This window comes from Anguilla rostrata, chromosome 7, assembly GCF_018555375.3.
Source record: "Anguilla rostrata isolate EN2019 chromosome 7, ASM1855537v3, whole genome shotgun sequence".
Taxonomy (NCBI): domain Eukaryota; kingdom Metazoa; phylum Chordata; class Actinopteri; order Anguilliformes; family Anguillidae; genus Anguilla; species Anguilla rostrata.
In genome coordinates, this window is record NC_057939.1 from 44,604,466 (window position 1) to 44,620,569 (window position 16,104).

The 16,104-nt window shown below is 38.2% G+C and overlaps 1 long non-coding RNA gene across 1 annotated transcript; it reads left to right on the top strand.

The window, feature by feature from the left end:
- The first annotated feature begins 750 nt into the window (after positions 1 to 750).
- Positions 751 to 15,646, top strand: LOC135259815 (uncharacterized). The gene is made up of 3 exons (XR_010331385.1): positions 751 to 2,704; positions 3,571 to 3,622; positions 15,529 to 15,646. It is a non-coding gene; the product is annotated as an uncharacterized LOC135259815 (long non-coding RNA).
- The last annotated feature ends 458 nt before the right edge of the window (positions 15,647 to 16,104 follow it).

Here is a 16,104-nt window from a genome sequence, read left to right on the forward strand (position 1 = left end):
AAAAAAAACATTTTAATTTGTTACCTTATGTTGGCAGAAGTATGCAGTGCAGAATGTTTAAGCAAGTAGTCTTGGATTTCAAAGGTTAAAAGTTCAGTTCCCATTACCATTAATGTGCATTCCCCTGAGGAGGTTACTTCAAATGAATAAACTAATAATGCGCAAGACTATAATCTGAGTCTGTAGCTGGGGACATGGCTGGCCGCTATGCAGATAATAAACAAAAAAGAATAATTTTATAAGTAGGTGGAAATTTGCTAACGAGGTTAACACAATTTGTTACAACTGAAGTCACTGGCCAGGCGTAGTAAAGTGGATTTTGTGAGATCATATCCCTCCAAGGTAGGAGAGCAGGAAGGAATATAGATGAATACAAGAGCAGCCTGCAGTAGAGGGAGGTTTTCACATTCGCGGAAGAAGGGATGAGACAGGCGGGGGCCAGAACAACATGCTGTGGGTGAAGGTCAGCAGTGCACATTGGGCCACGTTCATGAAACATGCGTACGATCATATTTGATCATAAACTACGTAAGAACGTTTCCACGGACATTTCGTGTCTTCTTTTTTTTTTAAGAATCTATATTTGTTCATGGTTGTTTCCTTATGTTAATCACATGAGCTGGATTGCGCATCAAATTTACAAACAGTCAGCATTCACCATCTCATGCACCTGGGATATGCACAAAAAAAAGGTCTGCAGATGTGTCATGATGTTGTCCCATGTTGGTCTTTCTCAAGAACATTTTTAAGAAGTAAGAATGATTTAAGAAAAGTTTTGTGAATGAGGCCCATTGGTTCTATCTGCCGGTCAGAACAGTGTTAATGTGTGCCTCGAAGGAACAGAGCTGTCACGCTTGGCTTTGTACTTGAGAAGGACTGTTTGCATTTCTGTGCTATATCAGATGCGCCAGACTGAAACCTGTGCAGACTTATTTTCCCAGAACCCACTTTTCCTGCTTGAATGAATATATAAATCATTTTACACCTCAGATGTTTTTTTTTCTTTCTTTTTTTAGCCTACATTAAGTCAATGAAGAGAATCATTTTTTACACTCCTGTTGCTGGGGAAATACTCCTTTGGAATTGTGAGTGAATGAATTTGGCAGGACATCAATTAACATTCAGACTAAGTAATTTTCATACATGTTTGTTTATATGGAAAATGCATATAGTTGTCCTTAATATATCAGGTTTATCACCGTCTCCTAGTGCACTTAAAAAGGATATTTCCCCTGGTCTTCACTACCCTTCAATAAAACAGCACACAGTAGAGACATGGATGATGGCAGTATTTGAATTGTATCATCTACACTAAAACCTAGGAAATATGCAGGAGTTATACACTCACTGGCCACTTCATTAGGTACTTGCTAGTACCGGGTGTGGTCTTCTGCTACTGTAGCCCATCTGCTTCAAGGTTCGACGGTCCATTCTGTAAACCCTAGAGATGGTTGTGCCTAAAAATCCCAGCCGTTTCTGAAATACTCAAACCAGCCCGTCTGGCACCAACAACCATGCCACATTCAAAGTCACCTTAAATCACCTTTCTTCCCCATTCTGATGCTTGGTTTGAACTTCAGCAGATCGTCTTGACCATGTCTACATGCCTAAATGCATTGAGTTGCTGCCACGTGATTAGCTGATTAGATATGTTAATGAGCAGTTGAACAGGTGTACCTAATGAATTGGCTGGTGAGTGTATATGGTACACACACATAATGTTTACAAAAATGTAAATAAAAAAATTAATTTTTTCTATATTTATTTCACAAAATCCACATCAGCTAGTGGCACACAATTCATCTCCAACATGTTTCAACCACTGGGGAAAAACAAATTGTGCATATCTAAAAGCTGTCAAGTTCAGCAAGGGATCCCCAAGGAAAGACTACTTTTCACTTTGAAAATAACTGAATAAAAGTTTTTCAATGACAGAAGTGGGTTCAGATTGTGTGAGTAATACACAGTAGGCTACTTTACAAGCCAAGTCCACGGTGCTGCGAAAATGACACTACAGCAGCTACTAGGCATTTTAAACATGGTTTTAAAGCTTAGGAGTTCTGTCTAATTCGCCCCGCTACTCGATTGACTTGTCATAACACCAATCGCTGCTCTGACAACCAAAACTAGCTGGCCCCCACAAAGTGATCTGGGGCACGTTCAATCTGAAAACGGTGTGCACCGTTTTGCTACGGTTTCCGGGTTGAACGACATGTTTCCTGGAAACGGTGTGAAACGGTGTCCAACGGGCTTTGTGGTAGCCTACGTTTTCTGTCGTTTGGTGGGTGTATCAGAGATGTTACCCAATCAGCAGCGACATGTGTATAAACCGCACCGTATTAAAAATGCAGTGGGCATAATGGATCAAACTAAAGTCCTTTACAAATGAATGGCCTTCTCAGCCATAGACATATGTTCTCAGCTGCCATAGTTGCAACGCTTGCGTAACACAACAGGATGTTCAATTCACCACTGTTGCCGTTTAAGTAAACGTTTTGTCGGGGCTGAACGCGCCCCTGAACTCAGTGGCTTTGCTTCTCTAGATTTTTTTCAGCGGAAGCTTATTGTTCAAAATAACGTCTGAGCTGAAAAACAGCTGCAGCTTGAATTCTAACGGAGTTATATTTTGGATCACAAAAACGTTTTTACAGACAAAAAAAAACATACAGATGCAAATATTAGGTACCTCGGAGGGGAATGCAATGTAAGTACGTTACACATAGACATTTAAAACTTTTTTGTGAATGTTTTGTTCGTCGATTTCAAGCGCTGTCTTGAAAACTTCTAGGATATGCAATGTCATGCGAACACATACGAGACAAGATATCAGTAGAAGGCATAAAAAGAATAACTTTATGATGTGGTTTAGGGTGTAACAAGCAATTGTTACAAATGTTGGGCTCCTTTTTTAAAATTTTTTTACCCCATTTCTAACCATGAGTGCTGAAAAGGGAAGAATGGGCTTTGTTGGCTAGAGAGCAGACTACTGAAGGCTCTTATGCTAATTTGTAGCGCGTTCAGTTGTGTTTTAATACTTTGTGGATCTTTGCTTTATTCCATTCTGATGGTGGTACCGCCCATACCACTAGGGGGCAGGTAGGGTGAGATTACTTCATTTGAAAGATTCGCTTACAATTTTATCATATTTATTAAATTCCTTTCTAGACATCACAGTCATTGTCAAGAAGAGCTTTCTATAGCATATACTTTAGCTGTATTGTATGCATTGTCAGTTTAAACGGCTATATATTGAAGCATTTCCATCAAGGCCAGAAATTTAATGTGCTACCACAGGAGTGGACCATCAAACTTGCAGATAATTCCACAGTGCTGCTCCTGTCCTCAGTGGTGGTACATTCAGAGTTTAAGTACTGTACACAACACAACGTTTGGAGTATACCAAAAATGGTAGTAACAGTATTTTGATGTGCCTTTTCATTATTATTATTATTATTATTATTTTAATCACGTATTATCTCCTTATTAAACAAAATTAAAATGAATGCATATATGTACATGCACATATGAACATTAACTAATTCTCGCTTCTCTTCCTTTATCTCCGAGAAGTCTGCAAAGCACAGATGTGACTTTCAGCAGGAATATCACAGGAGGTCAGCAGGTAAAATTATTTTCTGAGAACAGTGTTCAGATGAATCCCAGAATATATACCTATTAAGATTCACATTCATTTCAGCAGGCACTGCAATTTCTAATAGATTTATAATTCAGGCAAATAGATAATTTTTTTTTCCAGAAATAGTGACCATTTTATTATACAAAAGGAGCTAAATGGTTGCCTGGGAAACATCTGTAATTCTGTGCGCCTGCAATTCCCCCTTTTGCGTTGCATCAATGCACAAGCACATAATCTCTAACCAACCACATAATTTCTATATTCGAGCCTTCAATGAAGGGCTTTGGTAATACAGTATGTTCATACACAATACTAAGTATATGCCTGGGTTGTCTCAGATTTTCTTTCTACTTATTTATGTTTGCTCTGCTTTTTGTCTTCTGGAAATGGCACTTAAAGAAATATCTGGTGGCACAGAGCTGCAAAGTAGCTTTGTAGCAAAGGAACCAGGAAGAAACAAGTGCTAGTCCATGGTATGACACTGTGGACGTAATATGCTTAAGTAAATGTTCATTGCTCCAGTGAAGGGAAAAGCTGTGAGCAGGGTTAAAGTATAAGGGACAACTATGTGTTAGTCACCATGGAAAAGGAAGTCTACTGAAAACAAATTAATAATGTAGTGTCACCTATTTAAGTTGCTCTTGTGTATTCCCCTTGGCAGTTATTAATGAGTTGTTGCTATTTTCTTTGCACTTTTACCAGTCACTTGACACTGTGCATGTCACTTGGTCGGAAAACCAAATGCCTTCTATCTGCAGTGCTCAAAATAAAATATTTAATATACTTGTATTAATACACATACACACGTGGGTCTCAATATTTTAAAAGCCATCCAATCTCATGATCTTCATCCTATCAATATTTATACATGCAATGTTCTTTCCACCCTATAGGTGACACTGTTCTCTTTGGAATCATGGCTTCTGTCATCTCTCTCTCTCTCTCTCTCTCTCTCAAAAGTTGTGAGTATTTAATATTTCAGCTTTCCGATTTTGTTTCCTTTCACCGGGTGTGTGTGAGTGGATGCCTTTGTTTTTCTTGTAATATGTAAATATGTGAATCTTATTTTATTTCATTTTGTGCAATAAAGGAGTCTTTAAAACTCAAAAATCTCTAGGTGACACTGTTCTCTTTGGAATTATGCCAACTCTGTCTCTCTTTTCTCCTTTTTTTCTCTCTCTCTTATCACAGGGAAGTTGATGCACAACAAGTACATTACTAACAGTAAACTACCTTAATTTGTAAGAGTCATTGCACTGTAAACTGTCCAGCAGTGGACAATAATGTGTGAAAGTCCTTTATTTGTATAGTTTCAAAACTACAGTGAGAATGCTTTATAGTGTGATGTGGGAAGTAGAATCAGCATAGGTTAAAATTGGGGCTCTTCAAATTCTGGCTTTGATACTGTTGTTAAACTGGTGAATTCCATATCCGAATTGCTTTTGCGAATATTCAGCTATATAAATGGATAATAATTTAAAATGATTTTATGCTTGACTGGATCGAGAGTTTTAAATTAAGAAAGTTTGTGTTGCACAAGCTGAGTTTTTGATTTGGATTCAGCGAATCAAAATGTGAGGAATGCTAAATTGAAGGGGGCATTGTCATGTTCACACATAATGCATTGCGAGAGCACCAGAGAAAAGCTTTGACCTAAGTTTTAATTGACTTTGTGTCACCAGTATAGATATCATACTGAAGGCAAACGTTGCACGAACTTCAGTACAAAATTGCACCAGAGAGAGACTTTTTGTTCATGTTCAAATCCCCGTATTCAACATTTGTGGAGGAAAGCACAGTTTGGATTAGCCAGAGTCTGCCCAACAAAGGAAGAATAAAAACCCCCAGGAAAAAAAAGACGGCAAAGGAAAACAGCCACAGAACATTGATTTACAGAAATTCGCAATATCCACCGCTTCACAGATTCCGTGTGTTTACAGAGTCAATACCACATTTCCTTTTTCATCCATATCGCATGTAGCCCACTTTCATCGCCCACTTGAATCTAAACGCTTCCAAATTGTTGGTTTACTTGTAAAAAGCGTACTAAAGATTAAATCTTGACACAGTGTTCTCAAGATTGAGAAATGGCCAGCTTGACGTTTCCACAAATAAAAATTTATTTGGCCCTCTTTCTTATTTCAGACCAGAAATGAACTGAAGCATTCTAAAAGCACTCTTCCATACATTTGAGATTGTATAAGCTCTAACACTTACCATAATTTAGGTTTGAGGGGGAAAATGCATTTCGGTTCTGAGCACTGGTGTGCTGGGTGACTGGGCTCCATTAGTCTTTCCCTCTCATCCAGTCTGTCTGGGGCTCCTACATTTAAGCTGCACGATCACAAGAACGTGATTAGAATGTTCTTGACTGAACATTCTAATGCTGATGTAACAATCACTACTGGTAATTGAAAGCAATGTTCTAGAACACTGATTTACAATTTTGAAGGGAAAAAAAAGTTAAGTGCCTATCTGGGGCACCAACATTCCCAAGGTAAAATTGATTAATGTGAACTCTCCATATAACAGGACTGTCATTGATAGGACCCAACACATTGCCCCTCTCTCTGTTTCACCCCCTCTGTCTCACCCTCCCTTATTCAAACATGGCCATCACTCAGTTTCCTGCTTTCGTCTTCAGAAAAAAAAAAAACATGCCATTCGATACTTATGTCTTCTACAGAGTGCTGAGTGGATAACAGGCTTCAGCAGTCTGGGGTGCATCTTGTCTTACCGGACGTTTTGAAAATAAATCAGAACGAGTGACATTTATCATTTATGCAGGATCCGTTTTCAAGGGAGATCTTCAGAATATAATACACAGCGAGTCTGGAAAAAGATGCGTTTGCACTTTCTTTGGATAGAGAGTCTGACATGAAGACCTCAGGAGTATTACTCTTGACACCAATATGTGAAAAAGCCTGATTTTACTATAAATGAACAAACTATACTTAGTTAAAACTGCAAACTGGTATATTGAAGGGGTGCTTTTCAAAAAGATTGTCTGTACCAAATTGCATCATATCACCTAGTGCATATTTATTGACACCAACTGTCTGAAACGCATCAAAGCATTTTCACCACAAATCATTCAGATTCAGTGTTACCAATGGCTCAAGAAGTTATCGAGACTTTTTGGCATGCTCAGCACCAAATCACCATGTCTGTTTAGTGAGATATATACAAACAGTGTTTCAGCCTCGTAGATTAGTTCACTATATAAAATAAACCAAGCATACAACACTGAGTTCAACAAAATCTAATTAAAGTTTTCATGTGAAATTTCTTTTTAATTCTACGTCACGAGAGCTCACAGAGGCAAATTTGTTATTAGGAGTATGCTTGCTCAGGGAATAGACCTAATGACTGAAGTTATTCTCAGGCTATACTTTGAGAACAATGCTACTCATGTACAGTTTATATTCGAATTGTAAGGGATAGATGTTGAACAGAATGTCACTGGTCACTGAAGTATGATGGTGCAAACATATGCAATATCAGGAGCCGACAGAGAGAAGCAATAACAAGTGTTCTGTGATAATGTTTCTTGTTTTCTCTCTCTCTCTCTCTCTCTCTCTCTCGCACACACATGCACCCTCACACCTTTGAATGATATGCTTCATACTATATTTTCGAGAGGGTGTGGAAACAAAAGGAAAAACGTAATTTATCAGGGTGTTATGCATGGACCTCACAGTCCTGAAGTTTACATTCTGTCCACTGTTTCCATTTGCTTAATCTCTGAAGAACATCTTCCAACGAATATACACATTCTATACAATAAGACGAGGATGCTATATATCTCTGTTGATAGCATCAACTCACTATATATATATATATATATATATATATATATATATATATATATATATATATATGAAAACAATTTTGGCTGTATACCATTTTTCAAGAAACATCCCAAAAGCAATTAAGCTCTCAATGGGACTCTGAGCCAATATTTCTAGTAAGTCTACCTCCTGTACCTCAAGGGTAGAGATTTCATGCTCCATTGCCTTTTACACATTCATTGCATGAGTTTCAATTTCACAGTGAATTATGCAAGCTTACTAATGGGAATATCTGAATGTGTTTTGTTTTGAACAATAATCCTCACTTGATGAATCACTGGTTAATCGTAATTAATGAGAAACTGTTAACCTTTTTTTGTGAATTGAGGTTGTAATCTGAACACCTTGTTGCTGTACAGGCATTTGGCAAGAGCATTATTGACAATATTTTAATATATTAACAATGGGTGTACATGATTTGCTTGAGATTTGGCAAACATACAGTGTAAGTTGAGAGTTCGGTTAAAGCAGGTCAGAATTTTTCCTGCGGAAAAGGACTCATTGAATATGAACCAATGTTATGTTTAAACTTGGCAGTATACCCCTGGGCCTGGGTACTCACCATTTTACGTTAGTTTGATGACTTCTTTCAGTTCTGTGTGGGAAATTAAACTCCCAGGATCTCAGGTCTGGTGCCCAAAAACAGAACATTGATCCAAGGTATGAAAGACGGGAAGTCAAATCAATGCCAGGATTCATCGCTGGACATTGGAAGCACATGGGGCTGAGTGAAATTTCATCTTTCAAAAGACACCGGTGCCAATAGATCAATTTGTTCATCTATTATTGTGGCACCTGCGGGGGTGTTAATTTAGGCGATCAATCAGGAGGGAACTGACTGATGAGCCCGGTGGACTGGGGGTTCGCTGGCTTTATCTCCACATTTGCAGGCTGTGCGGCAAGACTTCAGAAGCCCTGCTATTTGTGGCGAACAATGCATCACAATCTGTTTGTGAATGAAGCCATTCCCATAGAGATGTGGGGCGGTAAAAGAGACAAAGTGTTCGCCTGAATGTGCAGGATTGCATCAGAAAGTTCATCTTGCTTTTTTTCTCTTCTTCTCCCCAATTTGATACATCCAGTCATACTCTCGCTGAAACGCTCATCGCGTCCTCTGTTGTCGACGAGTACCTGAACAGGACGGGCCACCCAGCAGCCCCTGAAAGTTCATTTAGCGTGAGTCTTTGTCTTGTTGATCGGAAAGACATGTTTGCCCCACATAAAGTAAATACAGCATCCTTTCAGATATATTTGTTAAATTGCATCTCTGCAGAGGAGTTCAGTTTGCTGAAATTCAAATGTCAGAGGTGCTTAAGCTGGCAAAAACACTCTAGAAAGAAGCACGTTTTTGCCTGAGTTTTGAAGGGAGTTTGCTAATTGGGGAAATGTGTAGTAGAATTGTAGGCCAGTTGATAATGGAACAGTGTCATAGTACACTACATGGGCAAAAGTATGTGGACACCTGACGTCCAACAACTAATCCAAATTCTAATATGGCATTGGTCCACCCTATGCTGCTATAACAACCTCCACTCTTCTAGGAAGGCTTTATCCTGGATGTTGGGATGCTGCAGGGATTTGCTTCTATTCAGCCAGAAGAGCATTAGCGAGGTCGTGCACTCATTAGGTGATTAGGCCTGGCTCCCAGTTGGCTTTCCAATTGATTCCAAAGGTGGTGGATGGGGTTGAGGTCAGGGCTCTGTGCAGGCCAGTCAAGTTCTTCCACACTGTTCTTGAAAAAAACATTTCTATATGGACCTCACTGTGTGCCTGGGGGCACTGTCATGCTGAAACAGGAAAGGGCCTTCCGCAATCTCCAGAAGCACAAAAACATCTAGAATGTGATTGTATGTTGTTGCATTTGCCTTCACTGGAACTAAGGGACCTAGCCGAAACCATGAAAAACAGCCCCAGACCAAGGGGTGTCCAAGTCATATAGTGTATGTAGGAATGAGTATGTAGAAGAATGAGTATGCCTTGGCTATGGGGAGCATTGGTCAGAAAGTCCATGATCTTTGAACAAAAAACTTAAGAGCAAAATATAATTTAGACGGAATATTGATTGTATGCTGGGGTGGTGCCAGGGATTTTTGGAAAGATTTTGTCCAAAAGAGTGTTTGATAAAAAGTTTAGCGATTAATGGTTTTATAAAACCAAAAATTTGATGTTATTTTGTTAAAATCAAAGGTAATATAATATGCTTGTACAGCCTTCTCAACTTTGATGGAATCAACAATGAATATCAACAATGTACTGCTGGAGGAACCCCACTCAGTCTTCACCTACAGGATCCCTAAACCATTACTGTTGCATAACTGTATAATTTTCAAATACTGTAGCTACATGAGCTCTGCTATATAAAATTTTAATGGTTGCTATAAACACCCAAAAGGGTAGAAGTAATACTTTTGGTAATTATCTTGGACCATAACACACCTGGTGAATATCCTGTAATATATGAAACAAGTATGGGAAACGTATGGCTACAGTTGCTCAATTTTGAGGTAGCAGGCCTACAGTAAGTGCATATAATCAATGGGTCTGCGAAACTGTTGATAATACCAGCTGAACAGACCATGTAAGAAAAGAGAGTAAAGTCAAACAGGTCAGTAGAATTACTCATCAAATAGCTACCGATGGCACAAATATGTGGAAATGGTGCTGGCGTCAACCAAGTCTGGCCCAAGCACAGATAGACACTAAGATGTGCTGAAGCATATGCACCCTGCCCTGGGACAGCTGCCCTGTTTTGGCTGCAGCAGTATTTCACTGGCGCCCTTTTTATTTCGAGCATATGCCCCCGACAAGTCTGTGCACGGCCCTGATCCAAATATTTTACATAGCTGTGTAGAACACACACTTTGGAAATTATTTTCATCTGAAAGGCTTTTTAACTTGCTGCTTCATATTGACCTTAAGAAAATAACAAAAACTCAATTCAAAATAACCATTTCTATGTTAACACAGCCACTTTGAAAAGTGAAAGTGGTAAATGACAAAGGGTCGGAAAATAGTTGTGTACTTCGACAGTCACCAGCCAGGGTCCGTCTCCAAAAACGGGCAAAATCTCTGAAGAAAGATGACTTTCTTGATAAATGATCGAGGATGAATGGTGATGGAAAACATGGCTTCATTTCTGTGTGATCATTAGACATGTCAGATCTTAGCTTTACCGAAAATTGCATCTGAGATTCACTATCAACACTGGTCTGAAATCAGTGAATCTTGGGGCAGTCAACCATCTTAACTGGAAATGGGGTAGGCAGACTGTCACGAGGGAGTGAGTCATGAGTTTTGTTGTGGCCAAACAGTAAAGAAATAGGAAGTTAGTCACCAGTGGTTAGGCACCTTGAAAAATGCAGACAAATTAGACTACACGAGAAAGATTTTAATTCTGGAAAAGTTTGAAATAACCCCAATCATCTGTTCCTTAATAAACCACTCTAAAATTACCACAAGTGAGGGAGCACATAATTGTGGCTATTTCCGTTTTTTCCGGAAATAAAATCTCTCATGTAGTTTGTTTTTCAAGGTAGGTTATCCTGATATTTTCTGGGGTTATCTGGTGTACAGATGAAATCTCACCAAATATTAAACTGGCATCAGCATCATACAGAGTCTTTAATGTAGTTTCATTTGTGGTTCATAAGCATTTGTACAAAGGAAGATACACATGCCTCAATCACAAGTCTTTATATAAAGTATGTATTAAATATTTCTGGCTTTAAAATGTAATTTCTTTTTTTTTTTTTTTAAGAATAAGTGACTCAAGAAAGAAATGTTTACCATATAGCAGATTACCAAATTTTATCTCACTATATTTCCCCTGCATGCAACTTTGTACTGTTGGGAATGAGTTGCCCCATATGGAAAATGTTTTCCTTATAAATTTTCTTCATGCATGGCATGAATGTTCCCTCTGTTGCTCTGGGTCATGGTATTGATTGTGTCATTGTTTCTTTGCACTGTACTCTACCGTAATTAGCTGTAATGGTTGTCTTTTGTCAGCATAACATTTCCCTGTGGAGTCTGAGAGGTGAAAGTGCTCTTATTATCCGTAGCACAATTGCTCCCTTAATGTTTAATCAATCATCCCAAGTTTTGCTGCCGTTGAGATAGCAGTCCATCACGCCGTTTTATATTAAAAACCAATTCGTTTTTTTTTTTTTTTTAAGCAACACATTATGTTGAACATTAACCTTTAACTTTCTGCTCAGCCAAATAGGAGACCACATTTAATTCAGACAAAGTCTAGTTAAAAAACTTGTGAGACAGTTTAACAGTGAAAATGAAAGGGGTTTTGGTTCTGAAATTCTACCGAATACTCCAGAAAGGTTAAAGATAATACCTGATGTTGTTTGAATGACATTTAAGGGTCAGGTTAAGACATTTACTATGAATGTTACCATGACACTTTTCGCACATCCCAACTATTCATTGGATTCAGTGACAGATATATTACATGTTCAGTACTTGTTTAATCAATTGTAGGGTGATTTTGATTTTGTATATATGTGGCTTGCATCTTATTAAAATCAGCTCTTCTTTACAAAGAAGAGCTTTGCAAAGTGTTCAGTGTTTTGACCTCTTGACCCGTGTTTCGCCATCAACTTCTAGATTAGTGAGATGGATTTTTTGGCTGTTATCCAGGCTTACAGTTGTCTTTTAAAGCTTAAAATTTTTCCATTTTCATGAAAGCTTTACTAAGAATATATAAATATATAAGTCCAAAAGAAAAATCTAACACAACAAATGGATGCATATAATGACTCTATTTGATGGCAAGGGACTCTTAAGACTCTTAAGTATGAATACTTAAGTATGCTGGGGAAAAAGAAATTGGCACTCCTCTGTTTTGCAAAAGGCTTGTTTATGCAGAGGTTATATCATGGGTAATTAATCACATTTTTACAGTACACGTTCCATAACATCCATTACAACCACCAATACTACTGGCCATAAGCCGTGCATTGTAAGACCTTGACATTTTGTATGCATCCTTTTTAACTAAATATATAATGTACAGCTTTCTTCAATTATTCATAAAACCTAAAAATTAAACCAAACAATTTAGGAAACATTGGGTAGCATTGCTTTGGAATACATATTGTTTAATTTGTGTGAGGTGAAATAACCAATATTGTTTCGTGTAACTTGGTGCAAATTTGATATCAATACTTTTGATGGCAGGCCTAGGTTTGAATTAATGACTTATAGTCAGTGCTTTGTATGTGTGAGTAACTTGGCATTTTTGTACATTGAAAACGTGTTTTTCATCAGATATCATGTCTTTTTGTTCTGTGTTTTTCGTGAGTAAGCGATAATAGTAATTCATATAAATAAGGCTATGACGGGCATGCGTGCACATAAATGCACGGGAACAGACATTCTAGCTGAAAAAAACATATAGGCATTCAATCATTTTTCCTTTAACATGAATGACAAATAAATGAAAGTGTAAGTCATATTTTAAAATGTTGTGTTACACATTGATATTGTACACGACAGACTTACTAACGTATGTCGCTAGAGGATATATAGGGCTAGCTAACATTCATGTAGAAATGTGCCATTGCAGGGTAGCAACAGTAGCCTAGTTAAAAAGTAGTTACCTGTAAGCACCTATAAGATTTCATTATGTTGTTTTACCCATATGCCCTTGGTCATGACCTGCTGAGAAATAAATAAAAAAAACAGAACAGTCAGAAACATTGGCCGAACCTCGGGCTTACCAAAATCAACTGTTTGGAACAATTACTGCCATGTACATCAACAATCACCCTCACTCCTTGGATGGTGCTCCATGCTGATTACGACCAGGCGTCTGCTATCACGCCATTGCCTTCAAGCAGTGGCACCCCGACGCATATTGGTTCTTCAAACGTTAATACGAGTGATATGTGTGGCGCTACAACCATGTGCATAACTGTTTCAGACGTGTGATTACATGCAAACAACAGAAAATCACAAATGAAATAGACCGTGATAGCCTACTCTATATGTTCGTCAGCACTGTGACGCTGGAGCCCCTTGAATCAATCTTTCGCAGTGCTGTGCAGAATTCTTCCCATTTCTGCTCGTAATGTAGCGACATCATCGGTGCTCAGCATTTTATTTGGCAGAGGAAGAACGGTCTCAGGGTATTTTTAATCAAGATTTTAAGACATTTATTACGAATTGGTTCTTTCAATATACCCATATACTAATGCATTAGGGCCCGGCCGACTTTAAACCAATCCTCCCCTCAGTGTGATAAGATCAATTATAGTTATGATCAGATCGTTATAGTTGGCTAATGACAACCCAAATTAGAACCTGCAATGCTCCAGCTATGAGGTCAAGTCTATTCTGTGGCACGTGCGTTTACTGACAGCTACACTTGGGAATCTATCTGTTTTATATCTGATAAATATTACTATTTGAGTAATATAATTAACTGCAGTGGGTTCTCCATTTCTTCTAAATGATGTCAGTTTATGTATGAGGACATTTTAACTGAATAGTATGAACACCATTAACCTCTATATAGTACATTTTAAATACGGGATTAATTTGAATTTTTAAAGTGCCATTTCATGAGTGAGTCTTTCACAGAGACTGGCCATAAATGGTTTCACTGATTTTACTGACTGCAGGATGAAATTGAGGGGAAAAAATACATCTTTGTATAAGATTGTTTTTGCATAAAAATGGGGGTAAAATGGTAAAACATGTACACATTTAAATACCATGAAATACAAGTTGATTGTCTGTACCTTTGTCTCTTATTCATCTTTTGATCTCAAATACAAGTGACTTAAGTGTGTATCAAAAATAATACATATATAAATATATGATTTTATAATAAAATATATATGATTCATAATGTACTTTTAAATGAAACCTCCCTCTGAAGGCTCTGCAGTGAATACACTGAGAGAGGACAGGCTTACAGACCACATCTAAGAAACAATCCCTTTATCTGAAGACCTTTAAAGATATCCCCATGTCGCCTCTCAACAAAGAACTGAAGTTATATAATCAAATAAACTGGGGCATGTGTTCAAAAGTTTGTTCTGAACTTTGACTTACAGTAAAAGTGCATGCAAATACTACACTTATTCTTTATTTATCATCATCATCATCATTATTTATATCAAAGGATATAGGATAAATGTTGATTGAATCCCAGAATGTTTGAGTCTGTGAAAAAACAAGCGTGAATCCGCAATAGATGAGACCACACATGCGCATGCATCCACATCCACATCCACAAACACGTATGACATCCATAACTCTTCTTTGGTTCATGACCAACCCTTCCACAAAATCTTGTGCAAATCGGTGAATCCATTTGTGAGTTATGTGCCTTTTTGTGATAGGCCACGCCCATCGCCACGCCCTCTCACACAAACATGTGATCTCTTCTTTGGCTCATGACCAACCTTTCCACAAAATCTTGTGCAAATCTGTGAATCCATTCAGGAGTTATGCACCTTTTTGGGATAGGCCACGCCCATCGCCACACCCCCTCTTGGTCAATCGGCCTTGAACATTACTCAGCTCTACCTTCGGTCATGACCAACCTCCATGCCAAATTTCATCCTCCTGGGGGCGAAAACTGTGGTCGCTACGAGGTGGGACACTTTCTGTAGATGAACCGACCAACCAACCGACCGGCAGACAGAGCTATAGAGCTGCGGTCGCAGCTAAAAAAACATGGTCAAAGTTGGCTTTTCCTCTTTTTTGCTGAAGCATATCTGTTTCTTTTATTGGAACTTTTATCATCTGCTCTGGAATGCCTTTTTACCATCTATCACTAGGTATGCAGCCCTTGCCTAATGTTTGAAGCATTAACAGAGAGCGAAGTTTGTCAGGTTTGAATTGTTCATTTTGGCATACCATTTCTCACACTGGGGCAGACAAAGCATTTCCCTCTCACGGGCTGAATTTGTGCTCTTATCCAAGTTCCACTGCCTGAGAGGCCATTACCTTTTCTCAACCACTTGAGCCTCAGAAGATGTTTCCATAGCAACCACCATTTATTTTCTCTTTTTACAGATTAAGCTGAGGAAGGCACCAATGAATGACAGAATGGCCTCAAAAAAAACCTTTGAGCTTACTTTAGACTCATAACTGATGGCTTAATGTATGACTAAATAAATTTGTTAAAACAGTAGTTACTTGTATACCTGTCCTTTCCTCTTACATTTCCGTTTCTGATATCGTCCATATAGGCCCTGAGTGTGGAAGTGAGATTTTCTACATTTCTACTTTTGTTTACACTTGGGATTCAGAGTAATAACAGGGATGTGCAGGTATTGGAGAAGCAGTACATCTGACACTCCACACAAATTCAGTGGAAGCATCATGCTCAAAAAGTAGCCTAATCATAGTCAACTAAACCTCTTTTATTTACTATTTATTATAAATGTATCATTTCTACCTGCCAAACGCACAGGTGAAGCAATGCGGAGACTCATGCATGATAATAATTTAAGAAAGTTTAAATATTTTCTTATTTTTTGTGCATCTTTCCTCCATTAGTTGATGTCTGTTCCTCTACTTCTTCCATGAATGTGGAAACTTTGTAGCAGTTTGCAATTGTGCCAAGACACATATGTTCTATTCTATATT